Source organism: Mustela nigripes, chromosome X (assembly GCF_022355385.1).
Source record: "Mustela nigripes isolate SB6536 chromosome X, MUSNIG.SB6536, whole genome shotgun sequence".
Lineage (NCBI taxonomy): Eukaryota > Metazoa > Chordata > Mammalia > Carnivora > Mustelidae > Mustela > Mustela nigripes.
In genome coordinates, this window is record NC_081575.1 from 78,754,803 (window position 1) to 78,774,599 (window position 19,797).

The 19,797-nt window shown below is 45.3% G+C and overlaps 2 pseudogenes; both read left to right on the top strand.

Moving 5' to 3' along the window:
- Nucleotides 1-5,235: 5,235 nt before the first annotated feature.
- On the top strand, nt 5,236-10,507 carry LOC132007128 (MICOS complex subunit MIC26-like; annotated as a pseudogene).
- Nucleotides 10,508-12,185: 1,678 nt separating this feature from the next.
- LOC132007129 (mitochondrial dynamics protein MID51-like) lies at nt 12,186-13,774 on the top strand (annotated as a pseudogene).
- Nucleotides 13,775-19,797: the final 6,023 nt, after the last annotated feature.

Below are 19,797 nucleotides of genomic sequence, written 5' to 3' on the forward strand. Positions count from 1 at the left end.
TACCCAGTCATGGGGCACCTGGGTGGCATAGTCAGTTGAGCGTCCAACTCTTGGTTTTGGCTCAGGCCATGATCTCGGGGTCCTGAGACAGAGCCCTGTGTAGGGCTCTCCGCTCAGCGGGGAGTCTGCTTTCCTTCTCCCTCTGTCCGTCCACCCCATCGCTCCTGCTCCCGCTCTGTCTTTGAAATAAATACATAAATCTTTGAAAAATGAAATAAAATACCCGGTCACTTTCGCACAAATCGGAACGAAGCTCAGCTCTTTCCCCTACTTACAGTAATAACTGAATAAAATCTATCTATACTGCTTAAATATGCCCAGTTTTGTTTATCTTTGATACCCTCCACCTTCAACCTCCCTCAGAGACTGGAGGACAGGAACCATGTCCGTTTTGGTCACTGCTGAATCCTCAGTGCCTGCAAGAACACCTGGCATGACAAACATTGGCTGAGTGAACAAATAAATGTTTGTTAAAATGCATGTAGTAAAAATGCCCCAAGACAGAGAGATAGGAAAACTAGATTTTAGTCTCATCATTTGTCTTGGTTAACTCATTTGTTACCTGAGTCAAGTTGCTTCCTCAGCTTGATTCAACTACTATCTAGGTGACCTGGGCAGGTTACAGAACCTCTCTGTCTCAGTTTCCTCCACGTCCTTCCTTCCAGAGTTGTTGGAAAGATTGAAATAACGTGAGAGAAACACAATAGTATGAAAGCAGGTGCTCAGAAAATGAGTTCCAATCTTCACCTTCTATTGGGTTTCTCTTATGTGATCTCTTACCCAGAGCCATATAAGCTTGTGCTCCTAGGAGTGCAGACTCTGGAACCAGACTGCCTGACTGTGAGATCCTGCTTTGCGCTTCACTAGCCACGTGAGTTTGCAAAGTGGCTTAACTTTCCAGGACTTAACTTTCTTCATCTGTAGACTGGGGATGATTGTAACGCCTACTTCATAGGGCTATTGTGAGGATTAACAGAGTAAATACACTCACAGCAGAGCCTGACCCAGCATATACAAGTGTTAGATGGTATGCTTGGGCCTCGGGATTTTCATTCATAAAAAACGTTAGGCTTTCAGGCCCCTGAAGCTTCTGTCACTTTGCACCTGCAGGTGGAGAAGCCAATGGCTCTTTTCCCTTTTCCTACAAGTGTCTGGCGTCACAGTAATTAATTTAATCTCACACTGGGCTTCTGCGCACCTCCTCAGGCTTCACTTCCTGATTAGTGGTCTAAAGTCCCTCTCTGGGCCCTTGCCAGGCCGGTCTGGCGTCTTCCTCAGGTCCAGTGGCAGATGAGGAAGCAGCGGTTCTTCCCAGGCCACAGAGGCGGCTCCATCGCGGGTCTTTCAACCCTGCCTCGCCCTCACGGAAGCCCCTTTTTGACTTAAGAGTCCGCCAGAATGTGGGGGGAGAGGCGCGGCTGGAACTGCCTGGAAGACTGGGGGCGGGTGCAGAGCAGTTACTGTCCAAATTTATATTTTCTGTCGTGGGGGCAGGGGGGGAATGACTTGGGGGCGATAAGACTTGATTGAGTCCCTTCTAGGGCCTGGAGGTGTAAGAACTGGAACGAGGGGTGTTTCCTCCAGGCTTAACACACCCTCTCTCTTCAGTCCTCTGGTTTTCGGCCACCTCCAGGGGACTGCAAATTGTAATCCAGCGAAAAGAGCTCCCCCAGCCGCCCTTCTACCTCTGAGGACTCAGTGCCCTCCTAAACCGCCCTTGGCGGCCGCTCTTAGACTCTTCCACCGTCTGTGACTTGTCGCTGTCACACACCGCTTCGTCCAAATTCCCTAACAGCCGCCCCTATGGGCGGGGCTACTGTCCTACTCAATCGCCCCTCCGGCTCCACAGGGGCCTCCCCCAACGCCGCTGAGAACTTGACGAGAGCGGGATACACATGCGCGGACAGCACCCCCACCGAGTACAGCCCGACCCCTCCCAAAGCCCCGGCGGAAAGCTCATGCGCGAATGCCGGGCATCCCTCCAGCAGGCAAGGCACTTCGAGAGGGTGGCAGAACCGGTGCATCTCCAAGCTCCCTGCCGCTCTCCTTCATCTCCCTGGGCCTTGTCTTCCCACACTAATTCAGGTCTATCGAACGGCCCTGTATTAGAGTCTTGGTGTGAATCCTTCCGTTTAGCTAGCAGTCCCTCTAATAAAATGAGTGACAAGGATAGTCAATCTAAGGTGACTTTGCTTAGAGAGGGTGCAGCCTATAGGTCCAATCTTTGGACCCAGAGCGGGTGTCTTCCCCACCTGGAAGTTGCAGAAGTAAAAAAGGAATTTGCTGCCTGTCCAAGCACCTTCACCGGAACTTTCAGTTTCTCTCAGGCCTTTTGAGGGCCTGAGCCACCTTTGGGCTTCAGTGATGGCGGATCAGGGTTTCCTCACCGTGCCCCACACTCACACCACTGGGACAGTCTCACACGGCACAAGTGGACTAAGAAGGCACAGCACTAAGGATAATCGTTACTACTCACTGACCGCATTTTATGGCAGACACAGTATGCTCAGAGAAAGCGAATGAGTATTCCTATTCCCATTTCACAGAAGAGGAAAATGAGGCTGAGAGACAAAGATGACCAGTGCCCCACGTGTGCCCCTTCAGTGGGTGCACGGTCAAGACATATTACAGACATTTCCTCTAAAGCCTCCCACCATGAATGGGCACCTCCACACAATGGGCCCCCCACTTCTGGGTGCTGCTGCACCCTTCATCTCCCCCAGTTGTTTATTCTGTTCCAAGTCTTCATTAAACCCCACCCAGCATGGAGGGGAGGGGATTATCAGAATCTGTCCCTAATCCACCAGATTTGGGGGCTGGGGGAATTGGAGAAACTAGTCAAACTGATGTAGGAAAGACGTTAGAGTTCGAAGCCTACAGCCAAGAAAGAATTCTTGAGACGTTTTTGATGCAAAAGGTGGTTTTAGTAAAGCATGGGGGAAAGGTCTCATGGGCAAAAATAGCTGCACTGGCATCATGAAGAGTGGCCCATTATATACTTTCAAGTTGGCACGGGGTTTGGGAACATGTAAGTCTCTAAGGAATTTTGGCAGCAAGGTTTCCAGGATCTTGAAGGGTGGTAGCTATTGTTGGGAAATTGTCATTTATTATGGTCTAATAAAACCTTAATCATGAAACCATTCAGATGTATATCAGTGGGCCATGTGCTTAGGGGATGATTGCCAACATGTATCTTGGCCAGGGACAGGTGTTAGAGATAAAAGAAGTTTCCAAAAGAATTTTTATATATTAAAGCAGGCTTACAGGATCCTGGGGGTGGGGTGGGGGAGGTCGTCCAGCTAGGATTGCCTCCTGCCCTTAGCAAAGGGTCAACATTGAGGCAGTTGAGTCCCTAGAGGAATGTCACTCTACCTGTTTCAGTGGGCTGTAGGTAGTAAGGAAATTTAATAATTTTTCTTCTGCTTTTGTTTCCCACATCAGAACTCCCAGCCTGGAGAGATAGGTGGCCCAGAGAGGGCCAAGCCCTGTATGTGTGCCTCTGACCATGAAGAGGGTGGGGGGCTTTTGCGCTGCCTCCATTAGGAGGAGAGATATTGTGTCCTCCCTTGGGGGAGAAGAATGGTCCCCATCCACAACTTCAGAGCTTCCATTGTCTGGCTCCTGCTCCCTGCCTCCTGGCTCTACTCTTTCTCTGGTGCCAGCTGACTCCTTGCTTCTAGCCTTCATTCTTACCTGCTTTCTTTTCTGCCTTTCCTTCAAGCTGTCCACATCCTCTTTGCTTCTTCCCTCACTTCCTCCCTTGCTCTCATCCTCTTTGCCTTCCTAGCACAGTATAGTCAGAATAGGAGTCTTCCTCCCACTCCTTTTCTCCCTCCAAAATAACCCTATAATGGCTATAATGACTTCTCTAAGCCCACGGATGACTTCTGGGAGATAATGCTTCCAAAGCTGTGAAGGGAAGGTGGATATGAGTGGAACTGATACTCTGTACTGATTCTGTAAAAATTAATAAAAGGAAACCCCATTTAGAATGGAATTCATAAGCTGGCAGGGGGAACTCTCACCCCAGCACTACTTATCAATTGCAGAACCAAAAGGAGGAAATATTTCGCAAGTCCATCCTACTCTACTAACCCAGCAGAAGGAATGAAGCTTGCTTTCTACTGTACCAACAGCCCAGCCAATGAGAGACAGTGACAACTCAGCAAATGAGAAGCCACTGTACTTCTAACTCTCAGTTTACTCTAATAGGCTCTTAATTTATAACAGCTTCTCCCAACACTCTCCCCCAACCCAACTTTCCTCTATAAAAGAGAGTTCCTTTCTCATTTACTGGACTTACTTATGGTTTTGTCTTAGCTTGATTGTTTTAGATTGTAATTCTTGGCTATTCTTTAAGAAATCCATTTTTGCTGGTAAAATAACTGAGAGTTTTATTTGTTTAAAGATTTCATTTATTCTTATTTTAGAGAAAGAGAACAAGGAATGGGAGGGCCCCCAACAATACCAAGGCTGGTGAGCAAATTGTTATCTATGTGCACAGAGCCCATTGGGCTCACTGCTTTCTTGCAGATCCAGAGGTTTTGAAAGCAAGTTTTCTCCTGGTTTTCTAGCTGGATGCTTTGTGTCTGAGCTCTCCAAAATGTATTCAGGATCCATTTAAGGCCTTGTTGTTTGTTGCTTTTTAAAATCTCTTCCGGTACTTGTTTGGCCTGGTGGAACTGTGCTGACCTTTAGTTTCAGTCCTGTTTGGAACCAGACTGCTGTTACTGTTGGAACTGGTGCCAGTATAAAATGTGTAGGACTTTGAACCAACTGTATTTTGGGATGGCACTGTTCTGGTTGGAACTGTGCTGGCCTTTGGTCCCATTCCTCTGGAACTGGGCCTTTCCTACTGGAATTGTGGTGACCTTTGGTCTGATCCTTCCGGAACCAGGCTGTACCTCTCAAAAGCGAGCTGTTGAGGAATTGTCTCTTTGCTCTAGGGAAAAAACCTGTAAGTGATGGGATTTCAGTTATCAAAATACTTTGAGAGCACTCCTCCCTATTGGGACTCTGGCCAGTTTTATGTTTAAAAACTATGGGTCCTCCACATGCACATTCATGTCAGTGGACTGACTTAACCAAAGAAATTTAAAACGTTAATGAACATAATCTTGAGCTTTTGATCTCCCCAAACTTGTTTACTCAATTGTCGGGGGCAGCTATGTACATAGCAGACAACATGGCGCTTGCGCCTGCGGCCAGACAGAGGACCTGCGCACCACCTGAAAGATGATTGGCTATGCCCAGAACAGGTAGCCCGAGGACACTGCGTGCTTTTTATCATGCTATCAGGCTTCCTTTCACATGTAAGTCTGCTGATGGGAGGAGAGGGGATACAAATAGGGGTAAAGATCCGGGTAAGGGGAGAACAATAGAGAACAATAAAGATTCGCAAGTCACTCCGTGTCTCTGGGTCGTTCTTGCTGGCGAGAGCGACACTCAGTTAAATTGGAAAGCTGCAGTACCTAAAAAAAAAAAAAAAAATAATAACTTTTTTTAAAGGGCAAAAAGGAGGAAAAGAAGCAGCTGAATGCCTATTTTAAGTGGTACCTGAGGCTTCCAGATGTTTTCAGGGTTCTAAGTTTGTCTCTGCAAAAGACTATTTCTAAATTAACTGAGGAAAACTATAGAAAGAAGCCAAAATGGCTTGCAAGGTCTCTTTTCCCCCTCCTCCATTTTCTTTGATAGCTGCAAATACGTGGTGGCCACTTTATGCTCGGGCCCTGCATCTGGCTCCATTTTCCTCTATTCTGTCTGCTGAACTTTCCTTTTCCTCTGACTCTCCCCCCTCTTCCCTCTTGTTCCTCTTTTGAACCTACTGAAACCTGCCTTTTCAAGGTTAAGCCCTCTGAGGATCTAATCTACGTTGCCTGGATTAAGGCCAAATTGTGAGCCATACTTAAAGAGTTTCCTAAAGTGACTGAGGAAGCCCATAAGTTTGTCAAAGAATTTAACATAGTTATTCAAACTTATCAACCTGGTTTGTCAGATTTCTATCAATAGTTCACATGTTTGTTGGTGAGGACCAAGCCAAACATTGGATGAAACTAGCCACAATGGATCATCTTGAAGGGGATTTAGAGAAACAAATACTGAACTTTTTTAAAAAAGATTTTTATTAATTTCTTTGACGGAGAGAGACACAGCGAGAGAGGGAACACAAGCAAGGGGAGTGGGAGAGGGAGAAGCAGGCTCCCTGGTGAGCAGGGAGCACAATGCAGGGCTCGATGCGGGGCTCGATCCCGGGACCCTGGGAGACATTTGACAACTGAGCCACCCAGGCGCCTCACAAACACCTAACTTTTTTTTTTTTTTTAAAGATTTTTTATTTATTTATTTGTCAGAGAGAAAGCGAGCGAGATCGAGCACAGGCAGACAGAGTGGAAGGCAGAGTCAGAGGGAGAAGCAGGCTCCCTGCGGAGCAAGGAGCCCGATGTGGGACTCGATCCCAGGACGCTGGGATCATGACCTGAGCCGAAGGCAGCTGCTTAACCAACTGAGCCACCCAGGCGTCCCAACAAACACCTAACTTTTGTCAAGATGCTAGAACACTCTTTGGAAATCTCCACCGGGAAATTTACACAAAGCAATTACAATAACTTTTCCCAAGCCTGCTGATTGGAACAAAATTCAGGCTTGTACGCAAAAGGTGGATGAAACTGTTCATGGCTATTATAATCAACACCAAATTGTCTTTTAAGAATATTCTGGTCTGGGGACACCTGGGTGGCTCAGTTGGTTGAGCTGCTGCCTTCGGCTCAGGACATGATCCCAGGGTCCTGGGATCGAGTCCCACATTGGGCTCCTTGCTCAGCAGGGAGCCTGCTTCTCTCTCTGCCTCTGCCTGCTGCTCTGCCTGCTTGTGTTCTCCCCCTCTCTCTCTGACAAATAAATAAAATCTTAAAAAAAAAAATATTCTGGTCTGGGCATGTGGGAGACTTAGTCAGTTAAGTGTCTGCCTTTGGCTCAGATCATGATCCCAGGGGCCTGGGATCAAATCCAGAGTCCAGCTCCCTGCTCCACCAGGAGTCTGCTTCTCCCTCTGCTCCTCCCCCTACTTGTTCTCTCGCTCACTCACTCTCTCAAATAAATAATTTTTTAAAATAATATTCTGGTCTTCCTTTAGATGCTGAATTCACTGAGTGGCATTTAACTCTATGTTTATTAACAGGCTGAACTGGGATATTTCTCTTTTAGTTAAAAGGACCAGGACAGGGGCGCCTGGGTGGCTCAGTGGGTTGAGCCTCTGCCTTCAGCCCAGGTCATGATCTCAGGGTCCTGGATCCAGCCCCACATTGGGCTTTCTGCTCACCAGGGACCCTGTTTCTCGCTCTCTCTCTTTCTCTCTCTCTGCTTGCCTCTCTGCCTACTTATGATCTCTGTCAAATAAATAAATAAAATCACTAAAAAAAAATAAAAGAACCAGGACAGAATGGGAAGCTGCCTCCTCCAGATTTAGTTAATATGGGAAACCAGCTTGCTTGCATCCTAGGTGAGTTACCTAAAAGAAAGACTGCTACGATTCTCAATTTTCAACTCTGGCAAATGAGGGCCCCTAAACAAAACCAAAACCCTTCAAGTTTCTGCTATTATTGCAAAGATCTAAAACTTCAAGATAATGTTCTTATTAAAAAGAAAGATTGTTGCAACTTTAAGTGCTCCAGGCACCTTCTGTCCTCTAGTCATTTTTTCCAATATCTTCCTAATCCCAGTGACTGGGGCTCTGAGGAACTACAAAGGCTCATCTCAATCTTCCCTCTTAATTGGCCTAGAGAAACCATTCTCTAGATTGGGACTGAATCTTTGTCCTTATTGACACCAGAGCTATACCCTTGGTGATTAATCCCACTGTTATAAAAGCAGCCTCTGCCTTGGAGTCCTAAAACAGTTCAAATAGTGGATATAGCTAATAAACTTTAACAAGTTCTTGTCTCTGAACCTATTCCCTTTTGTCTAGGCCCTTTGAGAGCTATTCATCTCCCCCCCCCGCTTCGTTACTCTGCCCCTATTCATTTATTGGGCTGATATTTATTTTTATTTTATTTTATTTGTTTTTTCAATGTTCCAAGATTATTGTTTATGCACCACACCCAGTGCTCCATGCAATATGTACCCTCCTTAATACCCACCACCAGGCTCACCCATGCCCCCCCCCCCTCCCCTTCAAAACCCCCAGTTTGTTTCTCAGAGTCCACAGTCTCTCATGGTTCGTCTCCCCCTCCGATTTCCTCCAACTCACTTCTCCTCTCCTTCTCACAATGTCCTCCGTGTTATTCCTTAAGCTCCACAAGTAAGTGAAACCATATGATAATTGACTTATTTCACTCAGCATAATGTCCTCCAGTCCTGTCCATGTTGATACAAAAGTTGGGAATTCCTTTTTTCTGATGGAGGTATAATATTCCATTGTATATATGGACCATAGCTTCTTTATCCATTCGTCTGTTGAAGGGCATCTTGGCTCTTTCCACATTTTGGCAACTGTGGCCATTGCTGCTGTGAACATTGGGGTACAAATGGCCCTTCTTTTCATTACAGCTGTATCTTTGGGGTAAATACCCAGTAGTGCAATTGCAGGGTCATAGGGAAGCTCTATTTTTAATTTCTTAAGGAATCTCCACACTGATTTCAAAAGTGGCTGCACCAACTTGCATTCCCACTGACAGTGTAAGAGGGTTCCCCTATCTCCTCATCCTCTCCAACACTCATTGTTTACTGTCTTGTTAATTTTGGCCATTCTGACTGGTGTAAGGTGGTATCTCGATGTGGTTTTGATTTGAATCTCCCTGATGGCTAATGATGATGAACATTTTTTCATGAGTCTCTTAGCCATTTGTATGTCTTCTTTGGAGAACTGTCTGCTCATGTCTTCTTGGGCTGATATTTCTTAGAAAAGTATCACACCAGAATTTCTCCCAAATGGGGGGAAATAATTCTAGAATCTGACAGTAGTAATCAAAATAGCCAACTTGTGGAATTAAATGATTGTTTGATATCTTTTATTTGTTCTATCTCTGATGCCACTATAGCTGAGCCCAGGGACATGGATCATTTGTTCCTATTGGATCAGCTACCATCCATTTATGGGTGAAATTCTCAACTGATGTTGGCAGAATCCACACTGCATCTCCCATCAAGATTCAAATAAATCCCTCAAAACCTCATCCCATAATTCATGCCCTATAAATAAAGAAGCCCTTCAGGGCATCAAGCTCATAATAGAAGATTACAACTTTCAGGGCCTCATTATCCCCTGCACAAAACCCAATGGCCAAGTATAGAGGTTTGTTCAGAAATTCTGAACAATAAATAATACTGTTGCCCCTCAGCACCTTGTTGTTCCTAACCCCCATATGCTGCTAACACCCATTCCCACTGAAAGCAAATTTTTCACTGTAAATGATCTATGTAGTGCATTTTTAGTATTCCAGATGACAAGGATAGCCGATATCTTTTTGCTTTCACTCAGGAGGAATGGCAATACACCCTGACAGGTGTACAGCTCTCCCAGAATTTTACTTTTCACAAACCTTAAAAGGTCATTTGGATGATATAAAGTTTTCTACAAGGTGTACCTTGTTATAATACATAGATGATTTGCCTCTCTGCTCCTTGAGTCAAATTTTTTAAAAAGATTTTATTTATTTATTTGACAGAGAGAGACACAGCAAGAGAGGGAACACAAGCAGGGTGAGTGGGAAGGAAGAAGCAGGCTTCCTGTTGAGCAGGGAGCCTGATGTGGGGCTTGATCCCAGGATCCTGGGATGATGACCCCAGGATCCTGGGATCATGACCAGAGCCAAAGGCAGATGCTTAACGACTAAGCCACCCAGGCACCCTACTCAAACCTCTTCACAGGAAATAGCATCCACCTTGGGCCCCACCAGAGCCACCACTGCTAGCAACATGTTTAAGGCCATTCAGGTCTGTGGGGCCAGCCAGTCTGAGTCTGCTCAACTTGAGTCTATGCATCATCTAAAATAGACTCACCTCACACAACCACTGTGAAGGTTAATGAGCTTTTGCTCTACTCCATTACTGAAGGTCAAACTAAATATATGGGGGAGCCAAGGGCCCAACTTGACGAAAGCATCTCGCATCTCCAAAATTATTGTGAGCCAAATGCAAGTTGGTGTCAGGAAATGTACTCACAAACTAAGCCCAAGATGCTGAGTTTGGTTCAATAGGGGTTAGACAGCTATGAATATCTCCAAAATGTACCTCCAGGACTTTTCCCCTCAAAACTTGGTGTTTTGCTGGTTTTGCTGGCATTGTTGGATTTCTTTTGGCTAGAGGTTCAAAAATAAGGAAGCTGGTGTATCCACCTGGGTTCATGGGAGTAACTGCTTCTGTTTATTATCCACAACAAGCCATCATATTTGTCCAGGTCAGTAGCACGAGATTATATGACTGGGGTTTACAAGGATACATAGTCGTACAAGATTTGTGGAAGGAGAACTTTCAAAAGCCAAGAAATGTGAAGAATTCACCTGGAAATTAGTAGAATGCTCCATGCTCTGCCCATTTTTTTTTTTTTTTTTTTTTTACAGTAGGCTCCATGCCCAGCGTGGAGCTGAATGCGGGGCCTGGACTCACAACCCTGAGATCAAGATCTGAGCTGAAATCAAGAGTCAAATGCCTAACTGACTGAGACACCCAGGCGTCCCTGCTCTGCCCATTTTAATCAGTTAAAGGTAAATACTGGAAACTACATGCAGTAAACCAATATTTCTTTAGAAAAATGGCAGAGAAGTCAGTACTGAATATAGTAAATTGGCTTTCTTCTTCAGGAAAAACTATACGAGGCTTCTTTGTTATCTTGGGTGATGCCACACTACAGGTGGACTAATCAGTAATCCTTTCACCTACAGATAATGCCTTAGAACCCTGCCTTCTCCTGTTGCTATTTATGTACATAATTAAAATTCCAGGGTAAAAAAAAAAAAAAAACAACTTTTGGCCTTAAAGGGACATAAAGTTGCCAAAGAAAAATCAGTTTGTTCAAGCTCAGGTTAGATAGGGCATCTGAGGGGCACCTGGGTGGCTCAGTGGGTTAAGCCTCTGCCTTCGGCTCAGGTCATGATCCCGGGGTCCTGGGATCGAGCCCCACATCGGGCTTTCTGCTCTGCAGGTAGCCTGCTTCCTCCTCTCTCTCTGCCTGCCTCTCTGCCTACTTGTGATCTCTGTCAGATAAATAAAGAAAAAATCTTTAAAAAAAAAAAAAGATAGGGCATCTGATCTCAGAATTATGGCTACATTTGGAACCAAGTGAAACCCCTCATGACTGCTTGACATGAACAGATTACCTTTTGACTCTCCATGACACTGCAGGAAACTTGTGACCAATACAGATTTTTCATGTTTTACTGATGCTTCTTACTTAAAAGATAAAAATGGTAAATATTATGCTAGGTATGCTATTGCATATTTCATTTTCAAAGCCATTGAAATAGCACCTTTAACCTTTTGGTTACTTAAGCCCAAAAGGCTGAATTATACGCCATCACATGAGTTTGTTCCTTAGCCAAAGGTAAAACTGCAAACATTTATACAGGTATGCCTTTGGGGTAGCTCGTGACTATGGAATGTTATGGAAACAATGAGACTGCCTTGCCTCCAATGGGGGTAAACTTAAAAATGACTTCTATGCCCCAAATTTATTGGAATGCCATACTTTTGCTGGCAGCTTTAGCTCTGGCTAAGGTTTCTGGGCATTCCAGACTTGACTCTCTGGAAGCCAAAGTCACATTTCACTGACATTTCCTCCAAAATTGCTACTCTTGAGGAAACCAGTAACCAAACCTCTGGTCTAAGGGGATCTTCTGCCATGTGATTTTGGAAAAATTAACTAAGAGATAGCCAAGAATTTACCTCAGAGAGGAAAAAACAACATTAGATGTCTAATAATTGTTGGCTTGATAATAAAGAGAGAGCTCTGGTTTGGGTCAAATAACAATACAGCCCTCCCAGAAATTCTAAAATTTCCACTGCATATGCATCAAACCATTGGTTTATTGAGGAAATGATGGCATTCATGAATCAGTATTGGTGGGAAAGGTGAATAAGTCTGCAAAACTGCCTCTTTCACTTATCCCACCTGTCCAAAGTATAATTCAGGAAAAGTTGAGTCCTTTCCCTCAACTCCACACACAAGATTGTATCCCGGAGGTGAAGGGGACATGTTGGCTGGTGACCTCGGGGAGAGGAACCTGGCGAGAGGTGAATCCCTAGCGAGGAGTGGTAGCACCTGCGCAGTCTGTGGCTTGACGCCTAGCCCCTGTCGGTCCTCCATGGCCCCATGGAGCCCAGAGGCGGTGCTTAGTCTCTACGGGGCCCTGCTGCACCTGGTCCAGAGCTTTGCTACACTGATCAAGACTCCTACCTGGTCTTCCTCCACCGTGAGCGAGGGCAAACTCTGGTGAGCGCAAAGGCAAGAAGGATGACAATAGCATCGGCACAGCCGTTGATTTTGTGCTCTCCAATGCCTCGTTCATGCTGAGGGTGGGTAGAGCGGCCATGTTGGGCATTAAGCGGATGTATGATGAGGCAATTAGTGCCCGTACCAGCCCCATCCAACCGCCTGAGCCATTCAGAGATAAGGAGCTGGGAAGAACAGAACTGTTTGGGCTCCTCCCCCCACCAATTTGCTAAATAAGGACATGAAGACAGGCTTGAGCCTGTCCCTGCAGACCCTTCCCACAGACTCCTTGGCATTTGACACGGATACATTCTGCCCACTCTGACCCAAGCCATTAGCCAGGAAGGGCCAGGAAGACTTGAAGAAGTCACTACTCCTCGCGTCCGGGCAGGAGAAACTTCTTACTTACTACTGGAACTGGGCAGCTATCCCTGCTGGTGAGCAGGCTCAGGCCAAGCAAACTTCTGTGGACATATGTGCTGAGCTCTGGAGCTTCCTCTGGGCCATGATGCCTGCCATGCCACTTCGGGACATGTACCTGAGTGGCAGCCTCTAGGATGACCTGCAGGGGTGACAGCTGACAACATCCAAATCATTGTGCCCCTCGTGCTGGAGTAGAACCTATCTATGGTCGTGTATTCCTGGTGAGGACATCATCATGAATGTCCCTGTCTTCTAACTGGTTCATCATGAGAACCCAGAGTATTTTCCTCATGGTAGCAGTTACTGGGACTGTGGTGTATTGGGGGCTACCTCTCCCCAAAGACAGTGGCAGACACATTTGAGAAGGTAGTGGCTGGCTCCATCAACTGGCCAGCCATAGGGTCCCTCTTGGACTGTGATCCACCCCCAGAAACCCTGACTTTGGAAGTGCAGTATGAATGCAACAAGCATCTTGTCATTGATTTCCTGCCACCAGGGACACTTGGCAACACCGTCTTCATAGCCAGACCACACCGGCTGGCACACTATGACAACCTATGGTGGCCGAGCCTGTGAGCTTTGGACCAGGTCGACTTGAGCTGCCGATTTCAGTGCCTCAGGATCCTCAAGGCCATATGCAAGTCCACTCCGGCTCTGGGCCACCTCACTGCCAGCCAGCTCACCAACGTCATCCTCCACTTGGCCCAGGAGGAGGCTGACTGGTCTTCAGATATGCTGGACAACTGATTCTTACAGGCCGTGAGGAGTTTCATCAGTTACTTAGAGGCCGGAGTCCTCCCCATTGCCCTACACCCCAAGGTGAACTTACTTGCAGAGCCTACTTCTGAAGAAATAGATGAATTAGAAAATACTCTTTATTGCTCAATGTCAGAGCCAGAGGAGCTTCTGCAGACACAGGGCAGGTGAAGGCCAAAGTGGGTGTCACGTGGTCAGACCCTGGGTTCTCCGTTAGAAACACGTGGTTGCATAGTTGGTGCCTCACAGATTCTCTAGGTGCCTCCTATCTTGCTGGTGGTCATCGCCCTGGTCACTTCACCCTGATCAGAATGCCATCTCTTTGTCTCCTGCTTTCTCACCAGACCTTCTATTTTTGTTACCGAATGCTGTGCTCCTACTCCTCCCCACCCTCTTGCTCCAGGCTAATTTTTCTGGAATGAACAGAGAAGGGAGAGAAGGTGGGAGCTGGTTGGTGTTTTGCATTGTGGCCCAGGTTTTCTGTCCCTGTCTGCCCTGCCCTTTGGCCCGATTCTTCTCAGTGTCTTCTCAGTCTTTTCCCCTTTTCAAGCCCCTTCTGTTTTGCGCTTTCCCCTGGAGCATATCTGCCTAGTCATGATGTTGCCTTTTTGTTGAATGGAACTAAGGATTTCTGAATGCACGTTTCTGAGCTGAGTTCTGCAGAGTGAGTGCTCAGACAGTATTTAGAATTTCTGGGGGTAAAGCTGGCGGAAGAGCTGGCCTTGGACCCACATTCCTGGGGATGGAGCCCATCTCCCCCACCTCCTGACCAGCTCATATCCTTGAGTGCTGAGAAAGTGTCATGAGAATGCTGTTATTGACCCACACAGGAGTGAGGTTCATTATAAACTGGATGCAAAGTTGCTTGGAGATCATGTTCTTTAGTGGCCAGTGTGCACCGGTGGAGCCGGCGGTGGTGAAGAGGGCCTAGGGAGTGGTGTGTGTGCCTGAGGCTGTGCCTCACCCTTGGCTGGTCCAGACCAGTGCTGCAGTGTGAGCAGCTGGGGGAAGGCAAAGGAGGGAAGGGGGCTGTTGGGACAGCACCTGTGCCCCCTTCCTTGCCTTATTGCCAATTAGGATGAGGCCTTCAAGGACACAGCCTTTGTGGTAGAGGTTGAAGGGTAAGGTTGACAGGAGCAAACACCAGCTGAAAAATCCAGTCACTTGTTAAGGCTTGGCGACCATGTGTTTTCCCTATGAGACCCTGCTGTGGTCCTGTTCCGTCCTTGAAAGGCAGGCATCTCTAACTTCAGAGTGGTCAGGGAACCCATTCTACTGGTCAGGTGCTTCAACAAGCGTGTGCTGTTTGCTTTTATTGTGCATTATCATCCCTGGCCTTCAGTTAGTCACATGAACTAGTGTCACTATTAAGACTCAATTGGCATGACCCTCCAAATACTTTGGCCAAAAGCACTATTATTGGTACTTCAATTTGGTGACGGCCTAATTGCTTCTATTAAAAAATAGCTGTGCTTTAGGGGGCGCCTGGGTGGTTCAGTGGGTTAAAGCCTCTGCCTTCGGCTCAGGTCATGATCTCAGGGTCCTGGGATCGAGCCCCGCATCGCGGGGAGCCTGCTTCCTTCTCTCTCCCTGCCTGCTTCTCTGCCTGCTTGTGATCTCTCTCTCTCTCTCTCTCTCTCTCTGTCAAATAAATAAATAAATAAATAAAAATTAAAATAGCTGTGCTTTGGTAGAGCAATCTTTTTACAGTGCACTCTTGGGTGATGATAACCTTAAGCATCATACTTTGCAACCTGGAGATTTCATATGTTGGAAAAGACACCTCTGGAAAAACCCTTCAACCTAGCTGAAAAGGCCATTATTGAGAACTGCAAACCAACCCTTATGATGCCAAACTCCAGGCATCAGACATTTAGATTCATGTGATGCATCTGAAGAAAGGACTAAACCCTGACCTGCACACCACCTGGTGACCTGAAAGTAAAGATTTCCTGGAATTGAAGGAGATGACATCTGATGAGACAGCTTTCCCAAGATGTCCAGATCACACCTGTAAACCTTTTTCTCACTGTTGCTTTTCTCTTTTCTGTGCAAAGACAAAGCCCCTGTCTGCATTTCCCAAGCCCTCATGGAAGGAGGAAACCTCTTCTTTCGATTATGGCCTTTCAGAAACAGCCTTGTTATGATCCCAGGACAAGTTAATTTTCGCTTGCTTTTTCTAAAGGGTTAGGGGGTTCAGAATTCACAAAAGTCTTTTCTTTCATCTGAACTATTCACTGACTTTGGATTCTTATCCAAATCATGGCCTCTGAATTTGCAAACATATGGACTGTATTATCAATAACACTTTGGTTCCAAACAGTTCTTTGAGATAACAATATTGTTTTATTTTTATTTTTTTAATTAGAAAAGATTTTATTTATTTATTTATTTATTTGAGAGGGAGAGAGAGAGCATGAGCAGGGGAGAGTGGCAGAAGGAGAAGCAGGCTCCCCACTGAGTAGGGAGTTCCAACTCTGGGCTTGGAGCTTGGGCTCAATCCCAGGACCTGCGCTGAAGGCAGACGCTTAACTGACGGAGCCACCCAGGCGCCCCTAAGAATACTGTTTTTTTTTTCCCCCCCTAACAATATTGTTTTAAAATGTCTTTGAAGTTTTGCTGTTTTGCAGAAAGTTAATCAGGTGTTACTTCATGTTTGTTTTTTCACCATATCTTCCCAAACACACTTTCAGTGTGCTCTTGCAGTATTCACTATTCTGATTTCATGGCCACTTTAACCAGAGACCTCCAGAAGGCATATATGACTTTGGGTTTGCCTTCATAAGGAGAAACTTTCTCCCCTAGGCTGGAATAAGTGCCAATAAATATTTCAGTTGGCTACTTTCAGACCTAGCCTCTTGATTTAGAACTGTCATACAGTCTGAGATTATGTTACTTCTGTTTTGTGTAATTATTTTAAATTTCGTATTTTGTTGCCTATCAAACTTAAAAGAAAAACTTGATGTACCCAATAAGGCTATCTGGCTCAACCTTTCAAGATGATTTCTAACACGTATCACCTTGAGAAGATATAGACTTTAGATGGGAAGTACCTAAGGTTTCTTCCTCCTAACCTTCTTGGTTGCTCAAATATGGCTTTAAGTGATTTCCACCTGCTATGCATTTTCCCTCCAATGTAGGACATGACAGCCAGGAAAGGTACTTCCTAGAACTCAGGGACAAAACCACTAAATATAAAAAACCTGAGTATTGATCAGTGATGCTTTCAAAGAAAGATCTTCATCAAAAGGGGGAAATAATAAAACTAATAAAAGAAAATCTCGGGCGCCTGGGTGGCTCAGTGGTTTCAAGCCTCGGCCTTCGGCTCAGGTCGTGGTCCCAGTGTCCTGAGATCGAGCCGGCATCGGGCTCTCTCCTTGGCAGGGAGCCTGCTTCCTCCTCTCTCTCTGCCTGTCTCTCTGCCTACTTGTGATTTCTGTCTGTCAAATAAATAAATAAAATCTTAAAAAAAAAAGAAAATCTCATTTAGAATGGAATGGGGGGGGTTGGGAGACTGGCAGGGGGAACTCTCATAACCCCACTAGTTATCCATTGCAGACTCAACAGGAGTGGATGGGCCTTGCATGTGGAAACTAATAGACTAACCCAACAGGGGGAGTGAAGATTTCTTCCTCCCTTGGCAACAGCCCAGCCAACGAGAGACCATCACAGCTTAGCCAGTGAGATGCCACTATACTTCAAACTCCCAGTTTACTCCAATGGACATTTAGTTTGTGTCATCTTCTCCGAACACCCCCCCCTTCCTATATAAAAGAGATCCTCTCCTTTGTTCTCTGGACTTTCCTATAGTTTTGCCATAGTTTGCTTGTGCTAGATTGCAATTCTAAGCTATTACCAAATAACCTTCCCTCTCCCTCTTTTTTGCTGGAAAAGTAACCGGTACTTTTGTTTTTAAGGTTAACAATTCCACCAAATGATGCAAGGTTTATTGCTATGTCACACATATGTGTTTATTCAGTTATCAAACACTGCTACCTGTTCTGCACCAGGCCCTGTATCTTGTACCAAGGATACAGAGATCAGAAGAGATCCCTGGGGCACCTGGGTAGCTCAGTCAGTTAAGCATCAGATTCTTGATTTCAGCTCAAGTCATGAGACTGAGCCCAGTGTCAGGCTCCACGCTCAGCAGGGAGTCTGCTTCTTTCTCTTTCCCCCCACTAACCCTCCCCCACTTGTGTGTGAGCTCTCTCTCTCTAATTATAAATAAATCTTTAAAAGAAGAGGAAGAGATCCCTGATCTCTCAGGAGGGTAAGTATTGATTCAGAGGTGGACATACAAAACTATGGGAGCCTGATGAGGGCCATCTCACCAGTGATATCCTGGGTGTTATCTGTGGGGTAGGGTTGCCAGATTTAGCAAATAAAAATACATAATACTCACTCAGATACGAATTTCAGATAAAGAACAAATAATTTTGATATATAAGTATATCCCAAATATTGCATGGGAGATACTTATACTAAAAATTATTTGTTCATCTGAATTAAAATTTAATTACTGAGCACCCTGTATCTCATCTGGCAGCGCTACTGTGGGTGGGATCAATGAGGGAAACAAAGATAAGAGAAATGTAGCTTAAATTAAGTCTCCTTACAGCTTACAACTCATTGATAGATACTTGAAACATACAGAGTGTGATCTTCCTCAAGGAACTCATGGCCTCCTTAATGCTTTAATGTTTCTGTTTTATTAAAGACTAAAATAACTTTATCTTTTTAAAATTTTACTTTATTTAAAATCAACTAATTAGCATATAGTGTATTATTAGTTCAGAGATACAGTTCAGTGAGTCATCAGTTGCAGATAACATGCAGTGCTCATTACATCCTTAATGCCCATCACCCATTACCCTATCCCACCACCCACCTCCCCTTCAGCAAACCTCAATGTGTTTCCTAGAGTTAAGAGTCTCTTATGGTTTGTCTCCTTCTCTGATTTTGCCTTATTTTATTTTATCTCCTTTCCCCTATGATCTTCCATGTTGTTTCTTAATTTCCACATATGAGTGAAATCATATAATAATTGTCCTTCTCTGATTGACTTATTTGGCTTAGCATAATACCCTCTAGTTCCATCCACATTGTTGTAAATGGCAAGGGTTCTTTTTTATTATGGGGTGTGTGTGTGTGCACATACCATGTCTTCTTTATCCATTCATCTGTCAATGAACATCTGGACTCTTTCCAGAATTTGGATATTGTGGACATTGCTGCTATAGACATTGGGGTGCAGGTGCCCCTCCTGATCACTATGTTTGTATCCTTTGGGTAGTTACCTAGCAGTGCATTTACTGGGTCATAGGGTAGCTCTATTTTTAACTTTTTGAGGAACCTCCGTATGTTTTCCAGAGTGGCTGTACCAGTTTGCATTCCCACCAACAGTGTAGGAGGGTTCCCCTTTCTCCACATTCTTGCCAACATTTGTTGTTTACTGTCTTGTTAATTTTGGCTCTTCTGACAGGTGTGAGGTGGTATATCATTGTGGTTTTGATTTGTATTTCCCTCATGCTGAGCGATGCTGAGCATTTTTTCATATGTCTGTTGGCCATTTGTATGTCTTCTAAAAGTAATCTTACCTTAACAGCAGCTAGCCCCTCAAGGTCCTGAAAGCCTTGCTTCCAAATTCCTTGGAGACCTATGCTATCCATAACCCCCACTAATTAAAAACTATATAATCAGTCACTCCTCACAATCCCAGTGCAGCTCTTTCTCCCCCACACATCCTGTCCCCATGCTATAATAAAATCATCTTTTTGCACCAAGAATGTCTCAAGAATTCTTTCTTGGCCATTCTGGGCTCACAAACCCAAAAGCATCCAAATTTCATCAGTATCAAGTAGTGCATTGCTTTTGGAAAGTATAGTTTTAGAGTGAAGTCAGGCAGCAGGCAGCAGACTATGGAGAGCACTGAAAGCAAGGGGGAACCACTGAAAGGGTTTAAAACAAGGATGATAACATAAGAAAATTTGAGTTTTAGAAAAAGTCTTCTTGGGCGCCTGGGTGGCTCAGTGGGTTAAGCCGCTGCCTTCGGCTCAGGTCATGATCTCAGGGTCCTGGGATCGAGTCCCACATCGGGCTCTCTGCTCAGCAGGGGCCTGCTTCCCTCTCTCTCTCTCTGCCTGCCTCTCCATCTACTTGTGATTTCTCTCTGTCAAATAAATAAATAAAATCTT